This window comes from Centroberyx affinis, unplaced genomic scaffold (genome assembly GCF_046629955.1).
Source record: "Centroberyx affinis isolate AG114_WGS23_722 - 3 ecotype Tasmania unplaced genomic scaffold, CSIRO-AGI_Caff_v1 ptg001606l_1, whole genome shotgun sequence".
NCBI lineage: Eukaryota > Metazoa > Chordata > Actinopteri > Beryciformes > Berycidae > Centroberyx > Centroberyx affinis.
In genome coordinates, this window is record NW_027280050.1 from 70,249 (window position 1) to 83,859 (window position 13,611).

A 13,611-nucleotide genomic window follows, 5' to 3' on the forward strand; every position below is an offset into this window, starting at 1 on the left:
AATATTAACACTTGCAAAAGACAGTAGTGGCACCACTTTACTGTTCTACAACTCTATGATACTATTTTTTATATATGTTGTTCTGTCATTACTTTATGAGTCTATGGTCTATTGACCATCATCATTACATGATACACAGTCAGTGTGTATCGACACATACAATACTAAATAATATTAACACCAGACAGTATGTGAATCTGCTAGAGATCGACTATATTTCTTAAAACCACTTTGGCATTCACATCATCTCAGCTCCATTGTAAGTCAATGAGACAAAGACGATCTAGGCACCTAGATGCTTTTGGGAAAAGGGAACTTGGGAAAACATCAAACTCCTCAGAATAACAAGTGCTGATCTAGTGCAGCAGCTGTCATAGAAGTTCCTCATCATGCATCTATCTAAGTAGAACTGAATACGTATCTTGTAAGGGTTGAAAGGTTAACATTTTCATAAAACACGGCAGTAGTGAAATAATGGTGTAAATATAGATCTTTTCCACTCACAGTGCAATCGTTTGGCTTCAGAAGACTTGGATTATGGAATCATTTTATGGTCATTTTTTGCTCTTTTTGGAACTCTAAAGAACCGGTCCCCTTTCACTTCAGTTGTTTTGGAGAAGGCTGACATGGAGCTGTGCTGGCGACCTCCCTGTGTGTTATATGGACAAACTTCACCTGTGTTTTAACTGGCATGAGGGTGAGTAGATAATGACAGAATATTTTTTATTCCTTTAAGTGCTTTCTGCTGTTGCACTCACTGGAAGTCACTGGACACTACAAAACCAAACCCCTTCATTTCATCCCTGAAATGTCCTTAATTTCTCCATTATATAAACATTAAAAATAACATAGCTTTAAAAAAGTAAGTTTAGTATCATGGGTTTATAAGGGATTTATTCATGGGTTGGTTCACAGAGACTCTAGCCATTAAGGGGTTTTCATGCCTTTTGTGCAGGTTTACACGTTTATTAAGTGGAATTAATGGATTAATGGGAAAGTTCCTGTCTCCCTGAATTTTTCATTAAATTAGAAAGCAGAGTCAAGATTAAGAGGGTGTTTATGGAGGTTTAAATGGGATCGCCTCCATTAATAACTCCCTTAATTAATTTTATCATCATTTTGTGTTCTGACAGCTGATAAAAGGGAAAGAAAATTCTCAAAAATACATTTTCTGAGGGGTGGACAAATAAAGCAGCACTTCACTGTTGTATTCAGTTCATGGAGTAAAAATCTGGGACTTTTTTATGTTTCTTTTCACTTCCTCTTTGTAAGGTACTTCAGTTTGTTTTAGTTTTAGTTTATGTTCAGTCATACATATTATGAATTTACAGGGCCAAGGACAGTGGAAGATGTACACAGGCTTTCTACAATGAATCACTATGTGGAGTGAGGCAGGGTGTTGTCCAGTGTAGAGAAGGAACAGGAATGCATTAAAAGAACATAAATAATGAGAAGGGCGAGATGCAGGAAATAAAAAAGAGTCTGTACTTTGCTTGGTTTGCTGCCTCTCTGTTCCTTGTCTGTTCACACTGTGGTCATGTTGCTGCTGAGTGGAGTGTGACAGGAAACTGGTGATAAATGCTTATCACTGAGTTGTGGTAAAATATTCAAAGCCACTATGTGACACCTAGATGTTCCAAACACCCATTAGTCTTATCCATAAATGCACACGGCACACACTGATGTTCGAACATCATGGTGAACTGGTAGACTTTGGTACAGATGTATAATAATAATGTTGACATAGTAAAGTAGAGTTAAAGTTGGCAAATGAGAAATCTACCATGAGAAATGAGGACATATCTGCCACGAATAGTCACACATCCGTTTCACTAAACGGCGAAACACAAATTGTGGTTCTTTTTAAAAGAAAGCAGTAGGCTACTGTCAAAGTAATAACACTGGCTGCTGGCTCTTGAATGATTAACTTTTTCCCTCAACATGGACATGTAGCCTTTCGGAAATGAACTGCAGATGAATAAACACGAGTCCATTTAGAATTTTTTTTTTAACCAGCAAACGCCAGCTGCACCATCATTTGAAATAGCACTGTCTTTAATGTGCACAACACTTTACAATTTACAGTCTTAAGGTAAAGGGATAAAGAGAGGCATCACTTGTGTGAACACTTAAACTGAGGGCTTCAGTCATGACCACAACATAGACTACTGTATGTTTACTGTATGTTTACTATATGACAGATAAAGATGATTCTAGGATCTGAACACTAAAGTGAACCACACAGACACTCAAGACCTCCAGTTTTAAAGAAATGGAAGAGAAGGTGTTGTGTTGTAAAGTTGTAAAGATAGGCCTATACATCACACCACAACAGAGCCTTACTTTTGTTGATCTTATACAAAGAGAATGATTTTCAGGGCAATGTGGCTTTGACTTTTCATCGCACTGTTGCACTACTGATGCTCGATCAGTAAATAGTGCAATCTAGGATAGTGGCAAGCTTGGAATTTAAGCTTATTCTACCCTTAAACTCACTGTAGGTTGCTCTGAATAAGTGCCAGCAAAATGCCTAAAGAGTAAATATACAAAAAGATATATCTAAAAATATACAATACCTGGCAGAGACAGAAGGAAGACAAGAAATCCACTTGCTGCCACTGTAAAGCTCATAGCTGGTCCTCTCCTCTCTGTTGTGGCTTCAGAGACGTTAAAACACATCAGCAGGTAGATCATGTAAGAGAAGTATATCAGTCGCATCAAAAAAACACTGATATTTAGGTGAGAATGTTCCGCCTATTGTACTTATTCTATATATATTACTGTTGTTTTAGAACAAAGAATAAACGCAATGTTTGGTTCTCCAAAAGAATAGTATGATAACATTTCAAATGGCTGTTAAATTTTAAGCAATAAGCCATAAAACAAAACATGAAAACAACATTTATCTGACAGAACTTGGAGTGGAGAAGGATGTGGTCGTCTGTGGATGGTTCAGTTTGGAGACAGGAGAGAAACGAGCTGTTAAAAAAGAGCAGGTTTACTTCCTCTTCACATCATTAACATGCATGAATGTCCCATGCAGTTAAATCATCAGGTTTAATAGCAGAAATGACTAGTTTTGCTGTTTTGCAAACTGAGGAACTGATTACTATAGAAAAGAGAGAGAAATCAACCACACTATCACACTATCAGCCACAGCTGGCACCTTTGGAGGTACACCGGAGAATTGACTGCATGCAAATAATGGCTAAATATATAACAACCATGCTAGAAAAAGAGAAATATACCTAAATGTTGTGGTCTGGGTGTAGGCCAATTCAGTAATAAGTAAAAGTCTGGTAGATTTTCTTCCAAATTTGTTAATGTGACACAAAACTTAATCTGAATAAACAGTTGTTTTTTTGGTGTTAGCTCGGTTAGCTAGTGAACAGGCTAATTTAGCAAAGCAACATGCTAATGTAAACATGCAGCTACTACCCTGTAGGCCTACTAACACTAGCTTCTACTAGATTCTAGCTAGGGCGCAAATCGATGTGTTAACAAAAAGACAGTGATGGTTACCTGACCAACAAGCTGTCTTTAATTTATCAGTGATGAAATTATCAGTTTGACCCTTGGTACTGCAGTAGGTATGACATCTCAGAGGGAGTTACAGTGAAAGCCAGTGAGGAAGCCAATGGGTCTTCTAGCAGAGGATAATGTCTGGTGTATTCATCCAAAATGGCTACTGTTGATCTTTGGACCAGCAGGAACACGACACAGTCCTCATTTATTGTTTGGGATAAAGAACTTTTAACACAAGGGAGAAAAGAGGAATTGAGTGTTTACACCAGAATCAATTTCCAGCAAGATAATATTGGAAAATGTGTCTAGTTAATGAAGACACAGTGATAAAGTGCAAGGTGGTCTGTTCACAGTCTGAGAGAAATAAAGTCTCAGTTTCCTCTAAAGTTTTGTTTTCCTTTGTGGTCAAAAGGTTATGCTGCATGGGTTTAAATGTGACCAAAGTCCTTTATCTGAGTCCCTGAGCAACACATGAACAAGATTCCTACAGGTGAATAAGGCTCGGCTATAAGGACAGTGGATGAGAAATCAAACTGCTTGTGGATTCAAAACTGGGAAATATCTGTGAAGAAGTGACTTGAAAATACACAAAAAAGATCAGACAAATACTGTAAACACATGAAGAGTCTGGTGGAGAAAGGGAGCGTCCACAGAAAAATGAAAACAGACAGTGGTGAAACATAGAGGTGAGATGACAAAGACATCTCAGTTTGAACAAACAAGAGTGATAAAGACAACTCTACTCTTGCAACACCACATGAGTTATTAGTACTGTGTTAAAGTTTGACATTTTTCCTCATATGATAATTTCATCTCAACACGAGGACCAAATCCACGCAAATATGGGTCTGCAGCATCAATTGAAGGCACTCAAGAAAGAGATGGCCAAAAGAAGACGCGGGGAGCCTAAGGCAGACAAGGGCTACGAGTTCCTCTGCCGAGAGAACCAAGACCTCCACAGGAACCTGAAGGAGCAGGCCATGAAACTGGAGGCCTGCGAGAAGGACAATATGGCCGTCCAGAAAGAAAAGGACTGGCTCAGGGAGCAGGCCACAAACATGCAGCGGAAGAATGCCTCCGCAGAGTGAACGAGGAGCTCCGCAAAGACATGAAGGAACAGGCCATGAAGCTCTGGGCCTGTGAGAGGGAGAATGTGGCCCTCCAGAAGAAACGTGAGCAGGCCACTAACCCTCAGAGAGAGGAGGAGGAGTTCCTCTGCAGAGAAAACAACAACCTCCGCAAAGAAATAGAGGAACTCAAAGAAAAGCTCCATAACCCAGACAAGCTGGCTGGGAAACTCGAGACATTTCAGTTGAAGACGATTGAACAACACCAGGTGATACTGGATAAGAGACTTCTCCTGAGAAAGATGGGCCACTGCAGAAAGCAGCTTTCCACTGAGCTGAAGGCAGAGAAGGAGGAGAAGCAGTTCCTGAGCCAACAGAACGAGGACCTCCGCAAAGAACTGAAATGCAAAGAAAATCTCCAGAGTGCCTATGAGCTGGCCATGAAAAACAGGATCTGTGAGATGAAGCATGCCCACTGGCAAGAAATCGAAAATCTCGAGCAAGAGATTGCCACGCAGAAGGAGGAGAAGGATGCCATCCACCTGGAGAAGGAAGCCCTCAAACGAAAAATGGAGGAAATGGTCAAGAAAGACCATGAGCAGACCATGAGGCTCAAGGCGGTGAAGGAGCTGGTGATCAGGCTGAAGCAACAGAATGAGGAGAAGGAGAAGGCAGAGGAGGCCTTGACCAGCCACAATCTTTCTGGAGAGAAAGATGGAAAAGAGGTGGGAGAAGAACTCCACAAACAGTCCAGGAAGCCTTCCCTGATGAGGAGATTTATCAAACTCTTTATCCCAAAGAGGAAGGAGAAGAAGAAGAAAAAAAAGGACAAGCCAAGAACCTTAGCACACCTACACCTGTGCTCACTCCCTCTCCTCACCCCATCACCCATTTGCAACCCACCACCTGACACCTCCTCCCCCCTTTACAGTATTTTCCCTTAATAGACGATATCACCAATGATATCTTTAAAATAATGCACCGCCTGTATCGTTTTAATTCAGTAAGTGGCTCTACACCCAACATGTATTTAAGACAGCTGGACATACAATGTTGTAGAGAAAATATCAAAGCTGAGTTGGATCTATAGTTGTTTTTATGTTTTTATCGTATCAATTGTTTGTGTGGTTTTGCAATTTAAATGCTGTTGTCAAACTCAGAAATGAAAGTGGAACTGCTGTGGCACATTTACCTCATCCTGATGTCACATCATGACCTTGGAATAATAAGGTCCCATCTGACATTTTAGTCAAAAATAAGTTATTTATATAATGCAGCTCTAAAACATGTCTTAACATATTGCTGAATATAGATAGGATAAGTATGTGATTGAGACAGATTGAGACTTGATTTAGACAGAGGATGGTATCGTTCCTACAGTATTGTTACTCTTGCTACCCAGGTAAATACAGTGAAAATGAGCAGTTTATTTCACATCAGCTAAATACTTGGGTAGTGGTATTACTGGGTGTTGTTACAGTCCACGGCCACTAGATGGCAGCCCTGTTCCAGAGATGGCAAGACCAGCTGAAAGAAATGCAGCACTTCCCCACCATGACAAAAAAACACAGTACTGGACCACAGAGGAAGACAAAACCCAATCATTTCAGACACAAAATATTTTATTTGAAGCATTTAGTTTTGACCGATATACATTATCCAACAGGTTAGTTTGTTAGCCCACTTAAATGCCTTGAACAGGAAGCCTTGCATTATTGTACTGTCCATCACAACAGCAGATCCAAAACTACCAGTTCCATATAAAAGTTGACCAAAATATTGATGCCAGCCAGCGAAATACAAACGAGTCAAACCACATCCATGTTGTCTTAGTCACAGTGACTGCTCTGACACACTTCTATAAACATTACCACAAGCGATTTGTTCTAAGAATAAATCAGAATCAGCTTCCACACTACAGCTCACCAAAACTCCACTAATGTGTTATTGCAGCAGCCGATAAATAGTGTGACATATCTAAAAGAACAGAATTTGTAGCGTTATTAGTCTTAATGTCCACTAATGCAATAAGAGCATGGCTTATTAGGGTTTGGCATAAATAGAAGACCAGGAGTTTGACCTTTGACCTTTGTATTCCTTCTAGTCAGATTCCCCTTATTGTAACGTTGTAGTGGCACAGCATTACAGCACACTCACCAGTTTGCTTGTTTCATTTGCATAGACCCTATGTGAAGCATCCTTCTCTGGGTGTACTATAACTGCTTCCATCCTTTTTGTATACAATAATTTTCACCAATTTTCTTATCAAAGCCACCAGCCAACTAGTTAATAGGTTCTATACAATATCTATTCTAATTAACCACAATTACACCGGAAATACACAAAATAATCTACTGTCACTTTCATCATTATCTACAGTCAGATGCATATATTGTTGCATTCATTCAACACTGAAAAAGGTTTTCCTTGTAAGGCTTGGCCTGTAGACGCAATAACTTGCCATGCAAATACACACATTCCATTTCAAGCAGGTAAACTGGACACAATGAGATATAAAGCTGACATTGAAATGTGTGTATAAGGTCTTCTGCCTATTCCAGGTTTGCTATGAGACACTGTGTTATTCAGGAGCACACCACTATGCAACTTTTTTTCAGGCTTTTCAGGCAAAGTGAGAACAAAAGGAGACAGAAGGCCTTTCGCCCTCAGCGCACATTCAGGACCAATCCCTCTATAACTGATAGTTTGGTAACCGGTTGGTGTAATAATTCATCACACCGGCTAAATAATATCTTGTCAGTCACCAGCTCTCGCTCCACTTTGTCCACTTAGTTTTTTCCAGGCAATCAACCGAGGTGTAAATCATGAGTGCTTTTGTTAAAATGCTCAATCTTTCTTCTCTAAATGGAAACTGACTTGTTGCAATATGTTAAGTTACAAAGACATATTGAAACGAGGGGTCTCCAAACTTTTTCAAGGATCCCTAGATAGATAATGTTACGTTTTAGAGCACAGACCCCCATTTGATAAAGGCTTTGTTCCATTTGAGAAGTTGTCTGTCTCTACTTACGTGTTACGACATTTAAATCAGATACTACTTATCATTCACTAGTCTGATTTATTACTAAATTAATTATGGAATTCAAATATTTACACTCCCTTTGATGAAGCAACCTGACACTTATTCCAGTGATTCTCAACCTTTTTCATATCAAAAACACCTAATTTAGTCCACATTAGAGCCACCGACCCCCATTTGATGAGATTGTGTCTCTTGGACCCAATCTGAGAATATTTTTATTGATATGATTTTGTCCAGAATTCCATGACTATCTGTATTGTAGTTAGAGTCAAAACAGTCATTCTTCTACATTCTCTAAATATGTTAACTTCTTGTAAATGAAATGATGGAAGTTGAACAATTTCACATCTCTTTCCTTTCTTTCTTTTCTCTTCTGATGCCAGATTATGAATTTATTAAGGATTTCTGCTCTAAGATTTGACATTTCTGATGTGACAGAGTTGCTGCTCCCACCGGAAAGACACTGCCGTCGACCTAAAAAAATAACACTGCTGACACCGTGGGTTGGCTTTATATAACTGGGTGGCGAGGTTAGAAGCCATGGATATTTTGGGCATGATTAACATAATGTTACATAGGCGGCATTTTAGGCGTTTGAGACAGAGCCATGCACCTGCACTGAATCTAAATACTGATTGAATGCAAAACACAACAAAGGATTTACTTAATATTATGCTACTCTATAGCTGAAGTGAAAGATATGTGTAAACGGATTTAGCTTTCCCCTTGAATATTCCCTTAACTTGTGAATGCGAAGCTGGGAATCAGAAATCAACTTCAGCTTGATTTATTACCAAAAGGTCTGATTTTATACTGTAGAAATTAAATGAAGCTGAATGAAATGATAGTAGGCCGTCTCATACTCTATAGAAATCTGTTCTACTCATGCTAGATGTAATACAGGATGGTAGCATACAACCACTCTTACACTGAAGGGCTAATGCTGAAAACTGCCAGTCTGCCAGCTCAGTGTTAATAAGCTCCTGGATTTAAGGAGAAAGGCCTCATAATGAACCAGCCAGGCTTGTATCACACTAGACTCCATCACTGACGCTCTGGTCTGGCTACATGGCAGCAAGAGTATGCTAAGTGCTAATATGCTAATGTGCTGCGTCTACTACACATTAGTTTCTGTGCTCTGTATTCTTCACACCCCACAGCTGTCTGTTAACATGATCTGTGACTCAGTGAAAGTTAACACAGTTAGCTGGAGAGTTGAGACCAACTAACTGGATGGCAAGTTCAAGTTCAGGTTTGGCTAATTCCCCTCTTGCTAGCAAACTTCAGTGCTGTTAGCTTACATTCAGGTTACAAAATGTTAGCATGTGTATGGAAATATTTATTGATCTTTGCATCAAACTTTGACATATACATTGAACTTTGCTATTTATATAATGAACTTTGTTATTATATAATAAACTTTGCTATTTATATATTGAACTTTGCTATTTGTATAATAAGCTTTATACAGTAGCTTATAAACTATTAAAAGTAAATTTTGATACACACTGTTGAAAATTAACCTTTTGTGTCATTTTTAGTTTTGGCAAACTAAAAAAATTGACTTACCAGTTAAATAATTAATATACATTTAGCACTTTACGTTGTTTATAGTTTCTATTCGGTTCAAATTTATTGAACTGATGGTGTTTAACGAAGAATAGAAACCCTGAGTGAGAAGGACTTTCCTATGAATGACTTCCAGGTTTCATCCACGGTTCAGTTAAGACTTTACTTTCAGGGATCATTTCTATAGTTTCTGACTGGAGAAATGTGTTTCTAAAGTGTTTGGTCTCACTAACCACCATGATGAGTTGTGATGTTTCCTTCTGACAGTGAAGTAGACAATGAATAATGATTCAGTTCATATGTTCACTGTCATTGATGACTGTTCTTTGCTTCCTAGTGGAGCATTGAGGAAGGAAATGTGATCTGAGTGGTTACTCTTAACTTCCAATGTTAAAATTAAGTCTAATAATGTATTTTAATGAAGGAAAAATAAGTGGAGATGAGACCATGGTTTGTTTCTCAGGAATCCCATGCCACTCTCTCCAGCATGGCAGGTGTTATCTCACTCATCAGTTGTATTGGGTGTCTGTGTATGACACTGCCTCTTGCTGCTTCTACAGTCCAATGCTTCCCTCTAGTGCAGTGGTTCCCAACCCGGTCCTCAAGGACCCCCTGTCCTGCAGGTTTTTATTCCATCTTTACTCTTGCACACCTGATCCCACTGGGGCCTACACACTTTCATGCTGCTCTGTTCAGGTAGATCTGTCTCTACCAATCAGCATTAAGACCTTAACTGGATCAGGTGCGCAAGAGTAGAGCTGGAACCAATACTTGCAGGAAAAGGGGTCCTTGAGGACTGGGTTGGGAAACACTGCTCTAGTGGATTTTTAAATCAGTCAATCCAAATAAACTTTGCGTTTACCATGCAAATGATATTGACTGACAAACAGATCAATATGGCAAATATTGTAGCTGAGAGGTTTCCAATTGACAGCAGCACACTGTACCTAGTGCTGGGGCAGCAGTGTTTCAGCTGCATTTCATGAGCTTTGGTTGGGCTATAGATACTTTAGTTCCCAGCTTGTGTCCATGTAGCATGGATAGTCAATGATGTCTCTTCATCTTGAGGCCGTCCCTGCAAGCTCTATGGTGGCTCTGCAGTCTTGTGCATGGCTGTGTACCAGCAACATGTATAAAGGTTGGTGGTTGGTGAATCCTCTGCAGGTCACCTCAAGGCGTTTCCCATCATCCTTGGAGTTGTACAGTGGGTGAAGAGCAACTGCAGCACCTCGCTCCAAAAACTGCAGGTTAACACGTAGTTAACAACACTTTATATTGATCACATTAGGTGGGCTGATTTGAGGTTTTTATACTGGATATCTTGTGTGATTTGGTTTAGTGTTCCTTGATTTCAGTAAACACGCACAACTAAACCTATCCTTTCCTAGCTATAAAGAGACATAGAAACAGTTTATTTTACATTACTAAACATAACCACTCTGATCATATTCTCTTCCTCAATGCTCCACTAACAAACAAAGAAAACATTTTCACAATCTGTATCTCAACATGTCAACACAGACGTTCTACATAAAAAAAAGCCATTATCTCACCTTTAATCACTACAGTAAGACTGGAATCATCTTCTTCAGAAACATATTAGCCTTGCTTATTTTTGACATTGTTAAGGAGCTTAGAGTGTCCACTCAGATCATATTTCTTTTCTCAATGCTCCACTAGGAAACAAAGAACAGTCATCAATGACAGTGAACATATGAACTGAATGATTACTCACTGTCCACTTCACTGTCAGAAGGAAACATCATAACTCATCATGGTGGTTAGTGAGACCAAACACTTTAGAAACACATTTCTCCAGTCAGAAACTATAGAAATGATCCCTGAAAGTAAAGTCTTAACTGAACAGTGGATGAAACCTGGAAGTCATTCATGGGAAAGTCCTTCTCACTCGGGGTTTCTGCTCTTCATTAAACACCAGCAATCTGAGGGATTTGACACAAATATCAACCATAAACAACATTTGGTGCTAAATCCATGTTTTTAGTTTAGCCTTTAACCAAAAGGTTAATTTTCAACAGTGTGTACCAAAATTAACTTGTAATACTTCATATTTGAGATGGGATGATCTGCTTATCTCACGATACGATTCAATACGTGATATGGGGTTCATGATTCAATACAGCCACGATACAATGTGATAAATAAAAGTTCAGCAACAACAAAGTCTGACTGTGCAGAATTATGTTTATTTCTGATCCACAAATCTTTCTAGCGATTCCATTATCTTTTCATGCCAGGACATGCCAGGATAATAAAGGCATTTTTAATATACAAGTAAGAGTGCCTTGGTGTTTTTGAGTACACTATTCTCCCTTTTTTCCTGTTTGATGCCATTCTCTTGCTAGAATGTAAGCAACAATTTAAAAAATGTCATTACAAAGTGACAGAAATATAATTTGGATGGAGAGCTTGTGAAACTGTGATGGTCAAGCGTCTCATTTGTGATTACTACAGCAGAATAACATGGAGCTGATATCACCATTCATTTTTCTGCCCCACGATACGTATTGTCACATTTTTGTATTGTGATATATTGAATTTCAATATATCGTCCCATCCCCAGTTCATATATATATATATAAACTATTAAAAGTGCTAAACATTAATGATGACTACATATTCTGATCAAAGTATGTAATCTGCATGGAAATCCACATGTACTGATCCAAACAGGAATCACTTTGACTGTTATATGATGGATTCTTTTCAATCAATACTCATCAGTTTCTCCACTTAAGATAAGTAACTGAGTTTATATTGTAAGTGAAGCACTGTATGTTGTTTATAGTTGATATTTGTGTCAACTCCCTCAGATTGCTGGTGTTTAATGAAGAGCAGAAACCCCAAGTGAGAAGGACTTTCCCATGAATGACTTCCAGGTTTCATCCACTGTTCAGTTAAGACTTTACTTTCAGGGATCATTTCTATAGTTTGTGACTGGAGAAATGTGTTTCTAAAGTGTTTGGTCTCACTAACCACCATGATGAGTCGTGATATTTCTTTCTGACAGTGAAGTGGACAGTGAATAATGATTCAGTTCATATGTTCACTGTCATTGATGATTGTTCTTTGTTTCCTAGTGGAGCATTGAGGAAGGAAATATGGTCTGAGTGGTTGCTTTCATCTAGTAAACGATGTGAAAAATTAAGTTTGATAATGTTTAATTATGGAGAAGTATAGTCACAAACTACAGTAACAATTCCTTAAATTATAGTCATAACTAGCGATGGGAGAAACCAAGCTTTCTGAAGCTTTGAACCAATTGCTTGGGAAAACTAGAAGGGCACTCGGAGAGCGCAGACTTCCGCCAAGGTTTGTGCTATTATTGCTTGTTCGTGAGTCGGATCTGGATCTGCTCCAAAATTTAATGGGTTCTTCCTTGGCCCATGCTACACCCTTCCACAAAGTTTCATGAAAATCAGGCCAGTAGTTTTTCCGTAATCCTGCTAACAGACAAACAAACAGACAAACAAACAAACGGCACCGAAAACATATTCAGTGTATTGAAACAATCCAAGCACTGCTCACTGGTGACATCTGCTGGACAGATGTGTGTAAATGCAATGGGAAGACCCAAACAACACCTACAATGATTCAACGATTTGGAAGTTACTTGTATATATTTTCATTTAAGAGTAGTGTAAAATATACTGATATAAACAGACCTGAAGTTAAGTAGAATATGGAGATCTTCATATGGTTGTATTTTAATCATTTTCATGATATCATTTGTTTAAGTATGTATGACAATAGTATAGCTCATATACAATATTTATGTTCTATTTGTAGACTTTACATATATATGAGAAGGAATTTATATTCTTATAGGCCTACCTTAATTTGTGTATGAAAAACTTCATTTGTGTATGAAAGTAGTGTATGGAATAGGAAATTCTGTGATGGGGAGTGCTTGTGTGACTGGGGCTAGATGAGGGAGGGAGGGTTACCAGTAATCTTTTATTGAAGAAAATAATCTGTTGTTTGTGACTTTTGTCTCTTTCTTGTTTTATTTCTCCAAATCCACTAAATCTCATTGAATGTAGCAGAAAATGTCTTTGTTTTCCTCTCTCCTACATGAGCCCCCAATATAAGACCATTTTTATTGTAAACATTACCAGGAAGGCACATGAGAACATATGAACTGAATCATTACTCACTGTCCACTTGACTGTCAGAAGGAAATATCACAACTCAGCATGGTGGTTAGTGAGACCAAACACTTTAGAAACACATTTCTCCAGTCAGAAACTATAGAAATGATCCCTGAAAGGAAAGTCTTAACTGAACAGTGGATGAAACCTGGAAGTCATTCATGGGAAAGTCCTTCTCACTCGGGGTTTCTGCTCTTCATTAAACACCAGCAATCTGAGGGATTTGACACAAATA

At 38.6% G+C, this 13,611-nt stretch overlaps 4 non-coding genes across 4 annotated transcripts; 2 read left to right on the forward strand and 2 right to left on the reverse strand.

Annotated features, from left to right (window-relative positions):
- Positions 1–9,360: 9,360 nt before the first annotated feature.
- On the forward strand, positions 9,361–9,576 carry LOC139651227 (small nucleolar RNA U3). Its single transcript, XR_011695711.1, has one exon. It is a non-coding gene; the product is annotated as a small nucleolar RNA U3 (small nucleolar RNA).
- A 1,269-nt stretch (positions 9,577–10,845) lies between these two features.
- Positions 10,846–11,061, reverse strand: LOC139651221 (small nucleolar RNA U3). The gene has a single exon (XR_011695708.1). It is a non-coding gene; the product is annotated as a small nucleolar RNA U3 (small nucleolar RNA).
- Positions 11,062–12,124: 1,063 nt separating this feature from the next.
- LOC139651212 (small nucleolar RNA U3) lies at positions 12,125–12,340 on the forward strand. The gene has a single exon (XR_011695701.1). It is a non-coding gene; the product is annotated as a small nucleolar RNA U3 (small nucleolar RNA).
- A 946-nt stretch (positions 12,341–13,286) lies between these two features.
- LOC139651226 (small nucleolar RNA U3) lies at positions 13,287–13,504 on the reverse strand. The gene has a single exon (XR_011695710.1). It is a non-coding gene; the product is annotated as a small nucleolar RNA U3 (small nucleolar RNA).
- Positions 13,505–13,611: the final 107 nt, after the last annotated feature.